At 37.2% G+C, this 15,002-nt stretch overlaps 1 protein-coding gene across 1 annotated transcript in view; it reads left to right on the plus strand.

Annotated features, from left to right (window-relative positions):
• LOC143038025 (neurofibromin-like) overlaps window positions 1–15,002 on the plus strand; it is a 421,021-nt gene that overhangs the window by 395,659 nt on the left and 10,360 nt on the right. The gene's annotated exons all lie outside the window — the stretch shown is intronic.

A 15,002-nucleotide genomic window follows, 5' to 3' on the forward strand; every position in this document is an offset into this window, starting at 1 on the left:
GAAAAGAAAAAAAGCGGAAAAAAACAGCTGATAAACATAATCAAAACAATTCTCTTTGTACGGTAGGTTTGATACACTGATGCTTTTGTAATTTAGCAGTCGTCTTACACTACCGATATGAGATAAATTCATAAAAAATTGCTCTAATTTTGTACCTCGTCTTATACAAAGGTCGTCATATACACGGAAATATACAGTAGTACAATAAAAAACATAAAGAAACTAGAATTCAAAGAGCATTGACAAAGATGGTACCAACACTTAGCAAGTCAACATACAAACAAAGATTGGACAAACTAAAGTTACTAGCGCTGGAACAAAAAAGAGAAAGAGGCTATTTGATAACCATCTACAGAATTATGAAAGGGATGGAAATCCTTGATAGGGATGACCTACTTAAATGGGACAAGAAATACAAGAGGACACAAGAAGAAACTTAAGAAGGGCAGTTACAGAAGAGATTTGAAAAAGAACAGCTTTCCACACAGAGTAGATACATGGACTAAATTGAAAGAGAAAACAGTGATTGCTTAAACTATACATGATTTTAAGAAAGAACTGGATGCGGAAAGATACAACTGTGGGTCACTACAAGCATACTCTTCTCCCGCAAAATACAACTACGTAAATATAACTAGGGAAATACACATCCTCATCCTCCAACCACTCCCTTCTATGCATTACAGCATCATCCATACACAACCATTCTCAAATTTTACTGATTGGAAGCCCGCATTTTTTGGTAACACTCCTTGGACTAATCCATAAATCTATCTGGGACCACTCTCTGTTTTATGTTAGTGTGAGACATTTTCTTCATTGTTGGCTTATAGTAGTAGGTGGAGGGAAGCAGTTTCCGATTCTCAGCTCCCTTTAAAAGGGGAGGTAAATACAGCTGAAGTTGATAGGCATCCTGGGCCAAGTCCAGAGACCATGTGTCTACCCCTTGGGGACCTCCATTTGGAGATGAGGATGTTGATTGGTTTTAAAGATAGGCAGCAAGGAGATGATTCACTATGATGTCCATCTTGCAGGACCACTCAGAGGTACCCATTATTGATCCCATACATACATGCATGTGAAGTTTTTCATATGTGTTTAATGTGTAAAAAGTTTATTTTTTATTTTATTTTATGTATTTATTTTTTATTTAAGAAACAGTACAGTATAGTATATGTCAAATTATAATCAAGCTGATTTTGTGATCCAGAAACTTATTCCTCAACTTGTCAAAAATCCTTCAACTCCCCATCCCTGCCCTTCACTAGGTCTTGTGTGTTGTCTGGGAAAGGTGAGAACTGGATAGTGTAGAATGAGCTGCTCTGTTGTTGTTGCCTAGCTTGTCTGGGTGAGTAGTCCAGTAAGCTTCTGTTTCTTTATATAGTGGCTGCATCAGGGGCAGTTGGAATGCAATCTGTTGCCAGGCCAATTTTGTGTTGGTACTGTTTTAATACAGGATGGCGACTTGAATGCAGTCATACCAATGTGGTTTTAATAGCACATCTTTTATGTAAATATTTTGGCTATGTAAATTTGGGATTATTTTACATTTTAAATTGTTAAAATGGAAAATGTAAGTCATTATTTTGGAGTTTAATATATATGTTCATATGGTCATATGTAGGTTGGGCAAAGAACCAAATGGGGAAATTGGTCATGGTTAAATGTAGAACAGGTTTAATATTCATTTAAGGCTGATAAGAGAGTATTTGTATTTATATTTCATCAGCAATAATCAGTACTTCTATCCCTTGGGACAACAACATGCTGAAAATGTGGAGCCTAAGAGGTGGTAAAGGTTAGGGAGCACTTCTGTACTCAATTCCACAAACTGTTTATTTCACTATTGTGGAATTAATACAGTGATTTCAGTGTTGTGGTTGCAATAGACATGGAAAATTTCTGGTTTTAAATCGATTGAAATATTTTCACAAACTGTAAATCATGCTCATAAGTCGGCATAATAATTTATTTTTTATTTATCTATTTACTGTATTGTTCTACTTTACAAGGGAAAAGGGGACAAGTGTGAGTGTTGTAGTTTCAGAGGGATCAGTTTGTTAAGTGCAGTTGGGAAGGCTTATGGGAAGGTCTTGATTGAGAGGATTAAGAGAGGAACAGAGGGAGTAATTGGTGAGGAACAGTGTGGGTTTAGGATAGGGAGGGGTTGCATGGATCAAAATTTTGTGGTAAGACAGATATATGAGAGTCTTAGGAAAAGCTAAGGATGTTTTTTGGGCCTTTATGGGTTTGGAAAAGGCTTATGACAGAGTAGACAGGAAGGCACTGTGGGAGTTATTGCAGATATATGGGATAGGAGGAAAGCTTTTAAGAGTAGTCAGGAGTTTTTATGAGAGTAGTAGAGCTTGTGTTAGAATCAGAAATGGAGAGCGTGAATGGTTTGAGGTGAATGTGGGACTTCATCAGGGATGTGTTATGTTGACTTGGCTATTCAATTTATACATGGATGGGGTTGTGTGAGTGGTAAATACAAAGGTAATGGGTTGGATTGGAGATGGATAAAGAAAATTGAAAAAACTGGGAGATAAGTCAGTTGTTCTTTGCTGACAACATTGTGCTTGTGGTAGGATCAGAGGAGGGATTGAGGAAGTTAGTGATAGATTTTGGGAAGGTGTGTGAAAGAACAAAATTGAAGATAAATGTGGGTAAAAGTAAGGTGATGAGATGTACAAGGGGAGAAAGTGGCAGCAGACTGGTGAGTATTAATGGAGAGAGATGGGAGGAAATGGATAGTTTTAGGTACTTGGGTGAGAATGTGGCAGGAAAGGGATGAGTGGAGGTGGAGGTAGAATGTAGATTGAGAGAAGCAAGTAAATACCTTGAGTGATTAAAAAGTGTAATGAGAAATAGACATTTAGTAATGGATGCTAAAAGGAGATTGTATGAAGGAGTGATTGTGCTGACAGTATTGGATGGGGCAGTAACATGGAACGTAAAAGAGGAAGGAGTTTGAATTTGTTTGAGATGAGGTGCCTGAGAAGTATGATAGGGGTTACTAGGCTGGCAATTTTGAGAAAAAAGGTGATGAGGAGATTGGTGTGGAGAGGGTGTTGGGAGATTGGGGTTGATGAAAGAATATTGGGATGGTTTGGACAAATGGAAAGAATGATTGAAGAAATATTAATAAATGATGTGTGGAAGGCAGAGGTAGAAGGAGTGAACATGAGGGAGCGACCAAGGATGAGATGGATGGGTGGGGTAAAAGGGGGTATTGGTAAAGAGGGAAATGTCTGTTAAGAAAGGATGGGAGAAGACAGAAGATAGGGTTGAATGGAGAATGGTTGTGTATGGATGATGCTGTGATGCATGAAAGGGAGTGGGTGGGGCATGGATGGGAGTGGAGTATAAGAGAAAGGAATGGGTGGGAGTGGATTTTATGCCTTTGTTTTTTGGCTACCTCCCTTGTAAGTGGGAAAAGCCTTTGGTATATGTATGTACTTTTTATATATTGTAGCAAAAAGGAGTCTAATAATGATTTAATATTGTAAAATATATATTTTTAACCAAATAAAGGTGGGATGGTGTTTGTGACTGTCAGAATAAACTTGCCATGAGTGAGCTGTAATAAAGGAAAATAGATTACCAGATTATATGCACATATTTTGTTAAAGTAAAAGTTAATATATTATGTATTCCATTAGATAATTCAGTACTAATACTTGAGACAGTGTTTAAACTGCTTAGAAATTTTTTGATCCAGTGAATATGAAAATACCTTGAATTCAATGAATGAAGTACTTGAAATCCTGTAATGATATCCAGAATAAAATAGACTGAATACATGGTTCCGAAAGGTAAACAATTCATGATTGTGGATTAACATTTGTAGAACAGAAGAAGTCAAGGAGTTTCGAGATTGCTGTAGGAGAAGGTAAGGGGACGTGTTTGCAGACTTGCAGTTGCAAAAGTGAAATTTCATTTGTAATGCCTACCTTTGTAATGAATGTATTAGTATATATGTTGAAGTAGAATTATCTATGAATCATAGTTAACGATCAAGATGGGTATGATACTTTGCCAAAAATCAAGGAAGTGGTCAGATACTGGGTCTTACACACAAGGCAATGTTGTAACTTTCAATTATATTAATAAGGATAAAAAGTTAGTTATATATAATTTGGAGTGATGTGCAACTTTCACATAGTTTAAGCTGGAAGAAGTGAAATGATGAATGTGATGGGAATGAAAAGGATGAGGATGGTCCTGTCCCATGCATAATTACTTGGTTTGAGGGTAACAGCAAGCAAGTGGGAAAAAAAGTTACATTGTAATTAGGTTTGATATACAGTGCAGACAATGTTAAAAAAAAATAGACATTTCAAAAAGGAAGAAATGTCTAACTGCCTCCTTTTGTATAAGTTTTCTGGAACTTTAAGACTAAAATCAGATTTTGCATATACTTTGCACCTCAAAGTCCCATTCCTTTACATATTACTATTCCAAAGCTTATATTACTGCAGTTTCATATAATTCATAATGGTTACAGATTCCTTTCCAGTGAAGTTTTGTCAGAGTTGAGAAAAATTTGTAATAATTTGGGACACATGCTTATTGCTAAGGATAAAGTGCCTGTAGCTGCTATGCAGAGATGTTCATGAACTTAGTGTTGCCTCAGTATTTGTTTTGTTCAGAAAATAATTCTTTTACCTCACAGTTTAAACAAGGTGAAAGAATAATTTGAAAAATCTTGTTATAGTCGAGTGTATCATTGTCTTTTGAAAATTAGCATGATTGCACTTGAGAGCAGTGAGCTACATGGATATCACTGCACAGACTGAATAGTTATAATCAATGCACAAAATGAGACCCATGTAATTACATGCAAAGTACGGAGCATGATAATTGATTATTGTGTTCCACATACAGCTATTAACATGTAAAATATAATTCTATAATACTAATTGAAAAAAGACAGAGGAACTCCTAAAGAGAAAAGCCTGTCACATTTAAGCCTCCCTGGGAATGTGGAGGGCTTATGAGCAGTGACTATGGGGGGCTAATGGTTGTGTTTGGTTCACAGATGGAGGTTTGAGGTTCTGAGGCAAGGCTTGTTTAGCTGTGTCCCAAAGGCTCCTCATGATGTAAGTATTTTAAAAACATAGCCTCTGCACTGTATATCAGTGTACACAACAATCTTAACACTGCATACTACACACTCAAGATGAACTGTAGTATTACAATTAATATCATCAGTTCACTCATTCTCTAAACACCAATGTACTTTCAGTATCAATATTATGTTTGTGCTGACCTGAGAGGTACTTTTTTCTTAAACATTGATTCACATTCTACAACTTGACAATGGTATTGACCCTGTTCTCACAATTATAAGAAAAATATATTACACATTGTGGTTCACTTAAACACTTGGTGCTTCAGAGTATCCCTAATACACATGTTCTGCAAATCATGAAAACCATTACTACAATGAAACCCTGATCAAGCAATACATATTTTCCCTATAAGTATAAACTTTAGACTTAAACCTGAAACATTCTTCATGTTCATGAATTATTATAAAATTCATCTTATTTTGTAATAGTGGTTTGCATAACTCAGGACACATATTGAAATATCCACTCACAAACTAATGTAAACCAAGGAATTAATTATTAATCATAACATAATGCAGAAACCAATAATAATAATACATATACCAATGGCTTTTTCCCCCTTATAAGGGAGGTAGCCAAAGTCAGAGGCATAAATCCACTCCCACCCATTTCATCTCCACATACTCCACTCCCATTCACCACCCTTCCCTCCCTCTTTTCATGGTTCCTCCTGGATGATGGGTTATCTCTGCATCTCACCCACTGCCCTAGGTCAAAAGCAATGTTGCAAGACACAGCACATTCAAAGCAAGGCCACTTCATTTAATTGGCAACCCTGTCCTCTCTGCCCCCTTGTGCAGAAAAAGGGAAGACAGGGAGAAATCTCTTCTGGCTGCATCAAAAGATTATTCACACAAATATATGTAAACTATAGAAATGGGTATGTAAAAATGCGGAGGGAGGGAAAAAGGGAAAAAAAAAAAAATGCAAAGAGCAACCCAAGCTATTCTGTAGATATAAGAATGGTAAACTTAAAAATGAACAGGAAATGGTGAAACTATGCCAAGGAAATACAGAATACACAGAAGATCTAGAAATGACAAAGTCATGAATAATCACTTCAAGTCTGTTTTCACTAGAGAGAAGGTACATATTGGAATGAAGGAAATGAAGTATGATCTCCCCCCATGAGCAAAATAATAATAAGTACAGTAGCAAAAATATGCGAAAAGATCATCAGGTGCAGATGGACCAAACATTTGGAAGAAAACAAAATAATAAACCCCAAACAATTTGGTTTTAGAAGTGGAAGATCGTGCACCACCAATCTAATCTGCTTTTACTCGAGACTAATTGAGATAATACAGGAAAGAGATGGATGGGCAGACTGCACCTTCCTGGATTTGCAGAGAGCTTTTGACAAGGTACCACACAAAAAATTAATAAGCAAAATTGAAAAAATAGGAGGAATTCAAGGCAAACTGTTGGAATGGATGAAGGACTTCTTAACCACTTCCATATGGTGACGCCTACGTAGGCGGCATGAGGTGCAAGTGGGTACTCGATGATGCCGACATTGTCATCTTGATTCTATTTATTGTAGTCATACCTATGTAATCTCCATTCTCTCTAAACTGGCTTCATCAATTTTCTATGGTTATCAAAATACACGGGTGAAAGAGAACGAATGATTGAGCACTGAATTTATTTTTTATAATGTGATTATTATGACACAACATCGCACGTCGGGCAGCTAATGCTGCCAGACGTGTGATGTGCCCCAGAGTGAAGAGGTTAACTGGGAGGAAAATGAGAGTGGTACTGAGAGACAAAAGTTCAAAATGGGAAGATATAAAAAGTGGCATCCCACAAGGCTCTGTTTTGGCTCCCTTAATGTTTGCCATATAAATGATATGGACAAAGGTGTAAATTGTTACATGAATTTTTTTTTTTTGCCAACGATGCTAAATTACTCGAGAGTGAAGACAGAAGAAGATTGCAGATCGCCAGAAATATGAGATGAATTTCAACATCAAGAAATGTAGCATAATGGAGTTTGGTAAAAGACTTTAGGGAAAATATACGATTGGAAACAAAGTAGTAAAGAAAGTAAACTCAGAGAGGGACCTAGGAGTAATCATCTCTAGTGACTTGACACCCGACAAACATGTAAACAAGTTATTTGGAGAGACCTACAATTTATTAGGATCAATGAAAGTGGGCTTTGATTACATGGATGAGGAGATGGTTAAAAAATTAATTGTTACATTGATAAGACCGAAATTAGAATATGCTATATCAATGTGGGCACCTAGCACAGAGAAAAACACAAGGAAATTAGAAAGAATCCAAAGAGTAGCAACAAAGATGGCACCCACACTATCAAATTTGACATATGAACAAAGATTGGAAAAATTACAGCTGTCAACATTAGAGCAGAGAAGGGAAAGAGTCGACATGTTGACCATTTTCAGAATTATGAAGGGGATGGAAGTTCTCGATAGAGATGACCCATTAAAATGGGACAAAAGAGAAACAAGAGGACACACAAAGAAATTAAAGAAGACAGTTACAGAAGAGACCTGAAATACAACTAGGTAAATACAAGAAGAAATAATGGAGCAAATAACAAACATTGATAGGAAATTGCATGGCATGAACAGAATTGCAAACTGGACACTAAAAGAATGCAAAGAACAAATGGACAAAATATATAACATAATAAGTTGCTCAATTAAAGAAGGAAAAATACCAAAAGACTGGAAAAATGCCAACATTGTACCAATATATGAAGGAGGAAACAGAAGAACCAACCAATTACTGACTGTTCTCACAAACTGTAGCCAAAATTTGTGAGAAAATTATCAAGAATAGATGGGTAAAACACCTGGAAGAAAATAATATAATAAACCCAAGACAACTTGGATTCAGACAGGGAAGATCATGTACCACAAATTTAATCTATTTTTACGTGAGACTAATAGATATAATACAAGAAAGGGATGGATGGGCTGATTTGTGCTTTCCTAGACTTACAAAAAGCCTTCGACACGGTACTACACAAAAAATTATTTTAAAAATTGGAAAACATAGGAGGGATACAAGCAACCTACTAAATGGGATGGAGGATTTCCTGAATGGTAGAAAGATGAGAGTAGTACTCAGAGAAAAATATTCAGGTTGGAAGGTGATTAGTGGAGTTCCGCAAGTATCTGCACTGGCTCCAATATTTTTTGCTATTTATGTGAATGACATGGATGATGTGGAATGTCACATGAGCTTCTTTGCAGACTGCTAAATTGTTGAGGAAAGGAAAAACCAAAATGGGTTCGAAATCACTACAGGGAGACCTTAACAAGTTTTGGAAATGGAGTCAGAAATGGGAAGTGGACTTCAACATTAAAAGGAGCATAATGGAATTTGGAAAAAGTTAAAAATAGAATACTAGGACAATATAAAATTGGAACTAAGGAAGTAAAGAAAGTGGGATCTAAAAAAATATATGGGAGTAATTATTTCAAACAATTTGTCCTCTTGATAATCAAACAAAATTGTTGGAGAATCCTATAACTTGCTAAGATCAATAAAAGTGGCATTTACCTATTTGGACAAAACAATTATTAAAAAAAAATATTAGTTGCACTAATAAGGCCTAGACTGGAATATGTGGCGACATTATGGTCACCCAGTACCAAAAAAAATATAAAGAAAATTGAAAGAATCCAGAGAGCAACCACAAAAATGGCTCCAGCACTTTCAAACTCTTCATATGAAGAGAGATTGGCTAAATTGTAGTTACTGATTTTGGAGCAAAGAAGAGAGGTGACCTATTGACCATCTATAGAATCATGAAGGGCATGCAAATACTCAATAGAGAGGACTTGTTAAATTGGGACAAAAGAAACACAAGAGGACATGGAGAGAAACTCAAAAAAGGTAGTTACAGAAGAGATCTGAAGAACAGTTTTCCACATAGAGTGGTGGACACTTGGAACAAACTGGACAAAACAATAGTGTGTGCAAAAACCATACACGAATTTAAGAGCAAACTAGACACTGCAAGATACAAAGGCAAGACACGACAAGTGTAGCTCCCCTTCCGGTAAGATACAAGGTAAATACAGGCAGGATCGGACAGCTGGAAAAGAGCTGCTGTGCAGCTCTTTTTTGCCAAGCTATTTGGAAACAACTAGTTGTATTTACGAATGGGAAAGGGGTTGTGTATACCAAGTGACTGAAATAACAAAATTGTTAGAGTAGTAGTGTTAAATACATAAAATGGAGGGTGATAAAGGTGAAGAAATAGTGAACCAACAACTTTAGCAGAGTGGAATCTCTGCTGGGGGTAATACCAAAATGATCTTTCATGAATGAAACCCTGAAAGCTATTCAAAGGTTGATAATTATGATTTTTCAGGGTTTGTAAAAGAAAGTGGAATATTAGGTAGAGGTTTGGAATTGGATAGAGAACCTAGGTATAAAAATGTCTTAAGATATCGGGATATTGCTGATTTGATAGAGGAACTAATAGATCTAAAAGTTGAATACAGGGCAATGTATAGGGAAATAAGTCAACTTAAAAGAGCTTATGACGAGACAAACAAGGAGCTTAATGATTTAAAGAAGGAATTAAACATGGTCAGAATTGAGAATGAAAGAATGAAAAATTAAGATAAAAAAAACAAAAAACTAGGCTTTGAATAAAGTGAAAGAAATACAAGTGGTGACTGAGAAAGTCAGAGAAACAATTAAGGAGGATCTCCAAGAAATAAAAAATCGATGGATGGAAAGTGGAACAAGAAAATTAAAAGATAACTTTTAAGGAAATAGGACAGCAACAAGTGGAAGAAAATACCAAAGAAATGGTAATTATAGTAATTAGGGAAAAAGAAAATTGGGTCAGAGACACAGTGGATAAAAAAAAGTGCATTGTAGTTTATGGTATTGCCTGTATGTTGTTGTGGCAAAGTAGCATGCAGTTGATACTTTAGGGTCAATATGGTGCCCCTGCGGACTGTAGCCACACATCGTTTTGTCTGTGATAGATGAGAACTCTTTTCAAAGAGAAATGATGACACTTTTATTATACTGTGACTATCCCTCCATTATGCTGTCCCCCAACCCTTTGTAGCTGTCCTGTACCATTTCTCTGAATATTCATATCTTTTTTTTTTTTCCTACCCTGTGGTGGGGGATAGAATGCTGCCACCAAGTATTCCCACTTGAATCATAAGAGGTGAGAAAAATGGGACAGGGATTAGGAATAGGCATCCTCCCTGTAGCCCCACAGGGGACATTCCTAAAAAAAGTAAAGCCATAAAACGGCCTAGGAGTTTTCCAACCAGTATCCTAAGGTTTGGGTCTTTTAATGTGTGTGGATGTAGTACAGATGAGAGTAAAAGGGAAGAGATAGGCAGTATGTTTGTGAGAAGAAAGGTGGACTTATTGGCTTTGAGTGAAATTAAGTTGAGAGGGAGGGGCAAGTGTGAGTTTGGGAATGTAGTAGGGAGGGTCTCAGGAGTGAAGAGAGGGCGACGGAGAGAAGGGGTGGCTATACTAGTAAGTGAAGAGGTAAGTAATTGTGTAGTGGAGTGTGAAAGGAGGTTTCTTCAAAGTTAATGTGGATGAAGGTAAAACTGGGAAAGGAGATGTGGGTGGGATGATGAAGGAAAGTTATAAGAGAAGAGATGAGCATTCACAGATGAGAGGTACAAAGAAAAGAGAAGTAAAACATAAGATAAAAGAGGCAAAGATAACAAATATGAAATGGGGTTAAGAGTATGACAAAATTTTGAAAATAATAAAAAGATGTTTTGGAAAGAAATTAAGAGAGGAAGAGGAGGCAAATCAAGTAAAGAAAAGGTAAAAGGTGCAGATGGAGAGATGATAATGGAAGAGAAGGCAGTGAGAGGAAGGTGGGCAGAGTATTTTAGGGAGTTACTAAATGTGAAGGATAGGGAGGGAAAGGTAGTTGCAGTGGGAAGTGCTAAGAAAATGACCATGATGAGTGAGGAAAATGGAGGATAAATAAGGAAGGATGAGGTGAAGGCACTTGTTAAGATGATGAGAGCAGGTAAAGCACCAGGTCTGGATGGATATCATGCAGAATGTCTAAAAAAAGGAGGTACAGTTATGGTGGACTGGCTGGTGATTTTATTTAATGTTTGTTTCAGAGAGGGTAGAGGACTGGAGGAGTGCCTGTATAGTTCCATTTTATAAGGGAAAAGGGGACAAGTATGAGTGTAGTAGTTTCAGAGGGATTAGCTTGTTAAGAGTAGTTGGGAAGGCTTATGGGAGGGTCTTGATTGAGAGAAGTAGGAGAGGAACAGAGGGAGTAATTGGTGAGGAACAGTGTGGGTTTAGGACAGGTAGAGGTTGCGTAGATCAGATTTTTGTGGTAAGACAGATATGTGAGTAAGCTATAGGAAAAAGTAAGGATGTTTTATGGGCTTTTATGGATCTGGAAAAGGCTTATGACAGGGTAGACAGGAAGGCACTGTGGGAGGTACTGCAGATATATGGGATAGGAGGAAAGCTTCTAGGAGCTGTCAAGAGTTTTTACAAGAGTAGTAGAGCGTGTGTCAGGATTAGGTATGGAGAGAGTGAATGGTTCGAGGTAAAGGTGGGACTTCATCAGGGATATGTTATGTCACTCTGGCTGTTCAATTTATACATGGATGGGGTGGTGTGAGAAGTAAATGCAAGGGTAGTGGGTCAGGGATTGGAGATGGTTAAAGAAAATGGAGAATAGTGGGAGGTGAGCCAGCTGTTGTTTGTGGACAACACTGGTTGTAGCAGGATCAGAGGAGGGATTGAGGAAGTTAGTGACAGAGTTTGGGAAAGTGTGTGAAAGAAGGAAGTTGAAGATAAATGTGGGTAAAAGTAAGGTGATGAGATGTACAAGGGGAGAAAATGACAGCAGACTGGAAGTGAGTATTAAGGGAGAGAGACTGGAGGAAGTGGATAATTTTAGATACTTGGGTGCGAATGTGGCAGGAAAGGGATGAGTGGAGGTGGAGGTGCAATGTAGATTGAGAGAAACGGGTAAATACCTTGGTGGATTAAAAAGTGTAATGAGAAATAGACATTTAGGAATGGATGCTAAGAGGAGACTGAAGGAGTGATTTTACCAACAGCACTGTATGGGGCAGAAACATGGAACATCGGAGAGGAAGAGAGAAGGAGTTTGAATGTATTTGAGATGAGGTATCTGAAGTATGATAGGGGTTACTAGGCTGGATAGAGTGAGAAATGAGGGGGCTGGGAGGTAGGGTGGATGAGATAGTATTGGGATGGTTTGGAGACATGGAAAGAATGAGTGAAGAAAGACTACTAAAAGAGGTGTGGAAGTGTTGAACATGAGGGTGTGCCCTAGGATGAGATGGATGGATGGGGTAAAAGGGGCTTTGAGGAAGGACAGGAGAGGACAGAAGACCGGGGTGAATGGAGAATGGTTGTATATGGATGATGTTCTGACCCAGGGCAGTGGACAAGATGCAGGGATGACCCGTCATCCAGGAGGTGTCAAGATAGGAAGGAGGGAAGAGGGTGGAGGGGAGTGGAGTGTGATAGGGATGAAATGGGTGGGAGTGGGTTTTATGTCTTTGTTTTTTGGCTACCTCCCTTATACGGGGGAAAAGAGCTTTTAATATATGTATGTACATAGATATCAAGAGAAAAAGAAGAGAAAGAAATTGCAAAAGCAATTCTGAAAGAGATACAAGAGAAGGGACAAGAAATGAACAAAGAGATTGACGAGGTACATAAGATGGGACAGTGCTCTAAAGAGAAACTAGGCCACTAAAATTCAAACTAAGGTCTCAAATGATAGAAGTACTATATGATTAAATTACAAAAGTGTATGGATAAAAAAAAGAAAGCGATGGGGGAAAAAGACACTTAGAAATTAAGTAAAAAAAAAAAAGAAAAAAAAATGAAAAGAAAATGGTTTATATAAAAAAAATGAAATGTAATAAAAAAAAAAAAAAAAAAAAGGAGAAAGGAATTTTTTTTTAAATAACATATACACAACTATCTGGTTGTATAGAAACCAAACATAATAGGAATTGTGGAGACAAAATTAAAAAGTTCACTACCACCAAACACTGTGGGACAAGGTCTATACAACCATTGGATGAAAAATAGAAACAGAGTGGAGTCATATTTTTGACTAAGGCTTAAATGTAACTAAGACAACAGAAGGAAAAAACAATGTGGAATTGATTATGATAAAAATTGAAAACAGTCAAAACAGTGACATTAAAAGTAGAAAATTTGTAATAATGTATGTACCCCCAAAAACACAGTCTTGGACAGAGAGTGATCATTCCAAAATTTTGGAAGACACAAAGAATGCACTAACTTATTTACTGAAAGGAAGAAGAAACATAGTAATTATGAGTGACTTTAACTCAAAAGAAAAATGTTGGGAAGAAATGACAGTGAAAGGTGGAGAAGACCTTTGGGGAAACATACTATTGGATATGCCCACTGAATACACAATGCCTTAATGGGTAATGGAAAATACCAGATATAGAAACAATGAGGAACCATCGTTTATTTAAGTTAGAGCCTGAAATTGTAGACAAAATGGAATACAAGACACCAATTGGGAATAGTGACCACATACTAATAGAGTTCAAACTAAAAGAACAAATTGATTTGAGAAGAAATGAGAAACATAGAAAAGGAAGACTGTACAACAAAACAGATTTTGAGAAACTGAAAATTCTTTCAAAATGTAAATTGGGAAAACTTCTTAAATGAAGAAACAAAGATGAAAGAGAAATGGAACATATGAGGTCTGTTAGAGAAGTATCCAACTTTATTTTATTTATTTTTTGCGAAAACCTGATGGATTTGAATCAAGTGTGCTTGCATGAGCCGACCTTGAACCTTCATGTGCATGCATGAATTTTTTCCTGCTTGACGATAGTGTCAGTTGCTAGCAAGCAGCATTTGTGTGAGGTTGTGTGTAGTGCTCTAGGCAGTTTTTCATTGCAAGGAAAATGACGGGTCGTACTTGTACACTCAGGACTCGTCACTAGTGATTATGGTGTTCATGAAGTTGGGGTCACTGTTTATGGAGTCCAGCATGTCCTGTAAGACTTCAACACGAAGTTGCTTTTGCTCTGCCGTCAGCAGCTTTGGCACGAATTTCACTGCCACTCTCTTCATGGCCAAATCTTCAGTCACAATGGAATGTGCCGAAAAAGTGCTGATGCCCACCTCTTCTACAATTTCTCGGATAGTCACACAAAGGTCCCACATCACCACAGTGTTCACTTTGGCAATGACTTAGTCAGTTTGGCATGTCGATGGCCGACCGGAGCATGGCTCATTCTCCACCATTGTGCGGCCATCTTTAAACCAGTTGTACCACTCCTTAATCTGTGTGATGCCCATAGCATCATCACCAAAAGCCGTCTGAATCTTCTAAATTGTTTCTACATGGCTGTCATCAAGTTTCTGGCAAAATTTGATGCAGTAGCACTGCTCCAGTCATTCCATCATTTTCCTTGCAGTGAAAAGCTGCCGAGAGCACTACACACTACCTCATGCAAGTGCTGCTTGCCAGCAACTGACACTATCAACAGGCAGGAAAAAATTCATGCATGCACACAAAAGTTCAAGGTTGGCTCATGCAAGTGTGTTTGATTCAAGTCCATCAGGTTTTCAAAAAAAAAAAAAAAAAAAAAAAAAGTAAATAAAATCGGATACTTTTCTGACAGACCTTGTATTAAAAGAAATATATAATGAGGGAATAAACAAATACATACCAAAGCAGAAGCAAGAAAGGGTGTACATGAAGTGCTGGTACAACAAAAAATGTAATGAGGCTAAGATAGAGGAGATAAAACTTGGAAAAGGTGGAAAAAAGATTAAAAAAAAATGAGTAAGTAGCAAATATATATCAAACTGAGAAAT

Source organism: Oratosquilla oratoria, chromosome 23 (assembly GCF_046742065.1).
Source record: "Oratosquilla oratoria isolate Oo_2021 chromosome 23, ASM4674206v1, whole genome shotgun sequence".
Lineage (NCBI taxonomy): Eukaryota > Metazoa > Arthropoda > Malacostraca > Stomatopoda > Squillidae > Oratosquilla > Oratosquilla oratoria.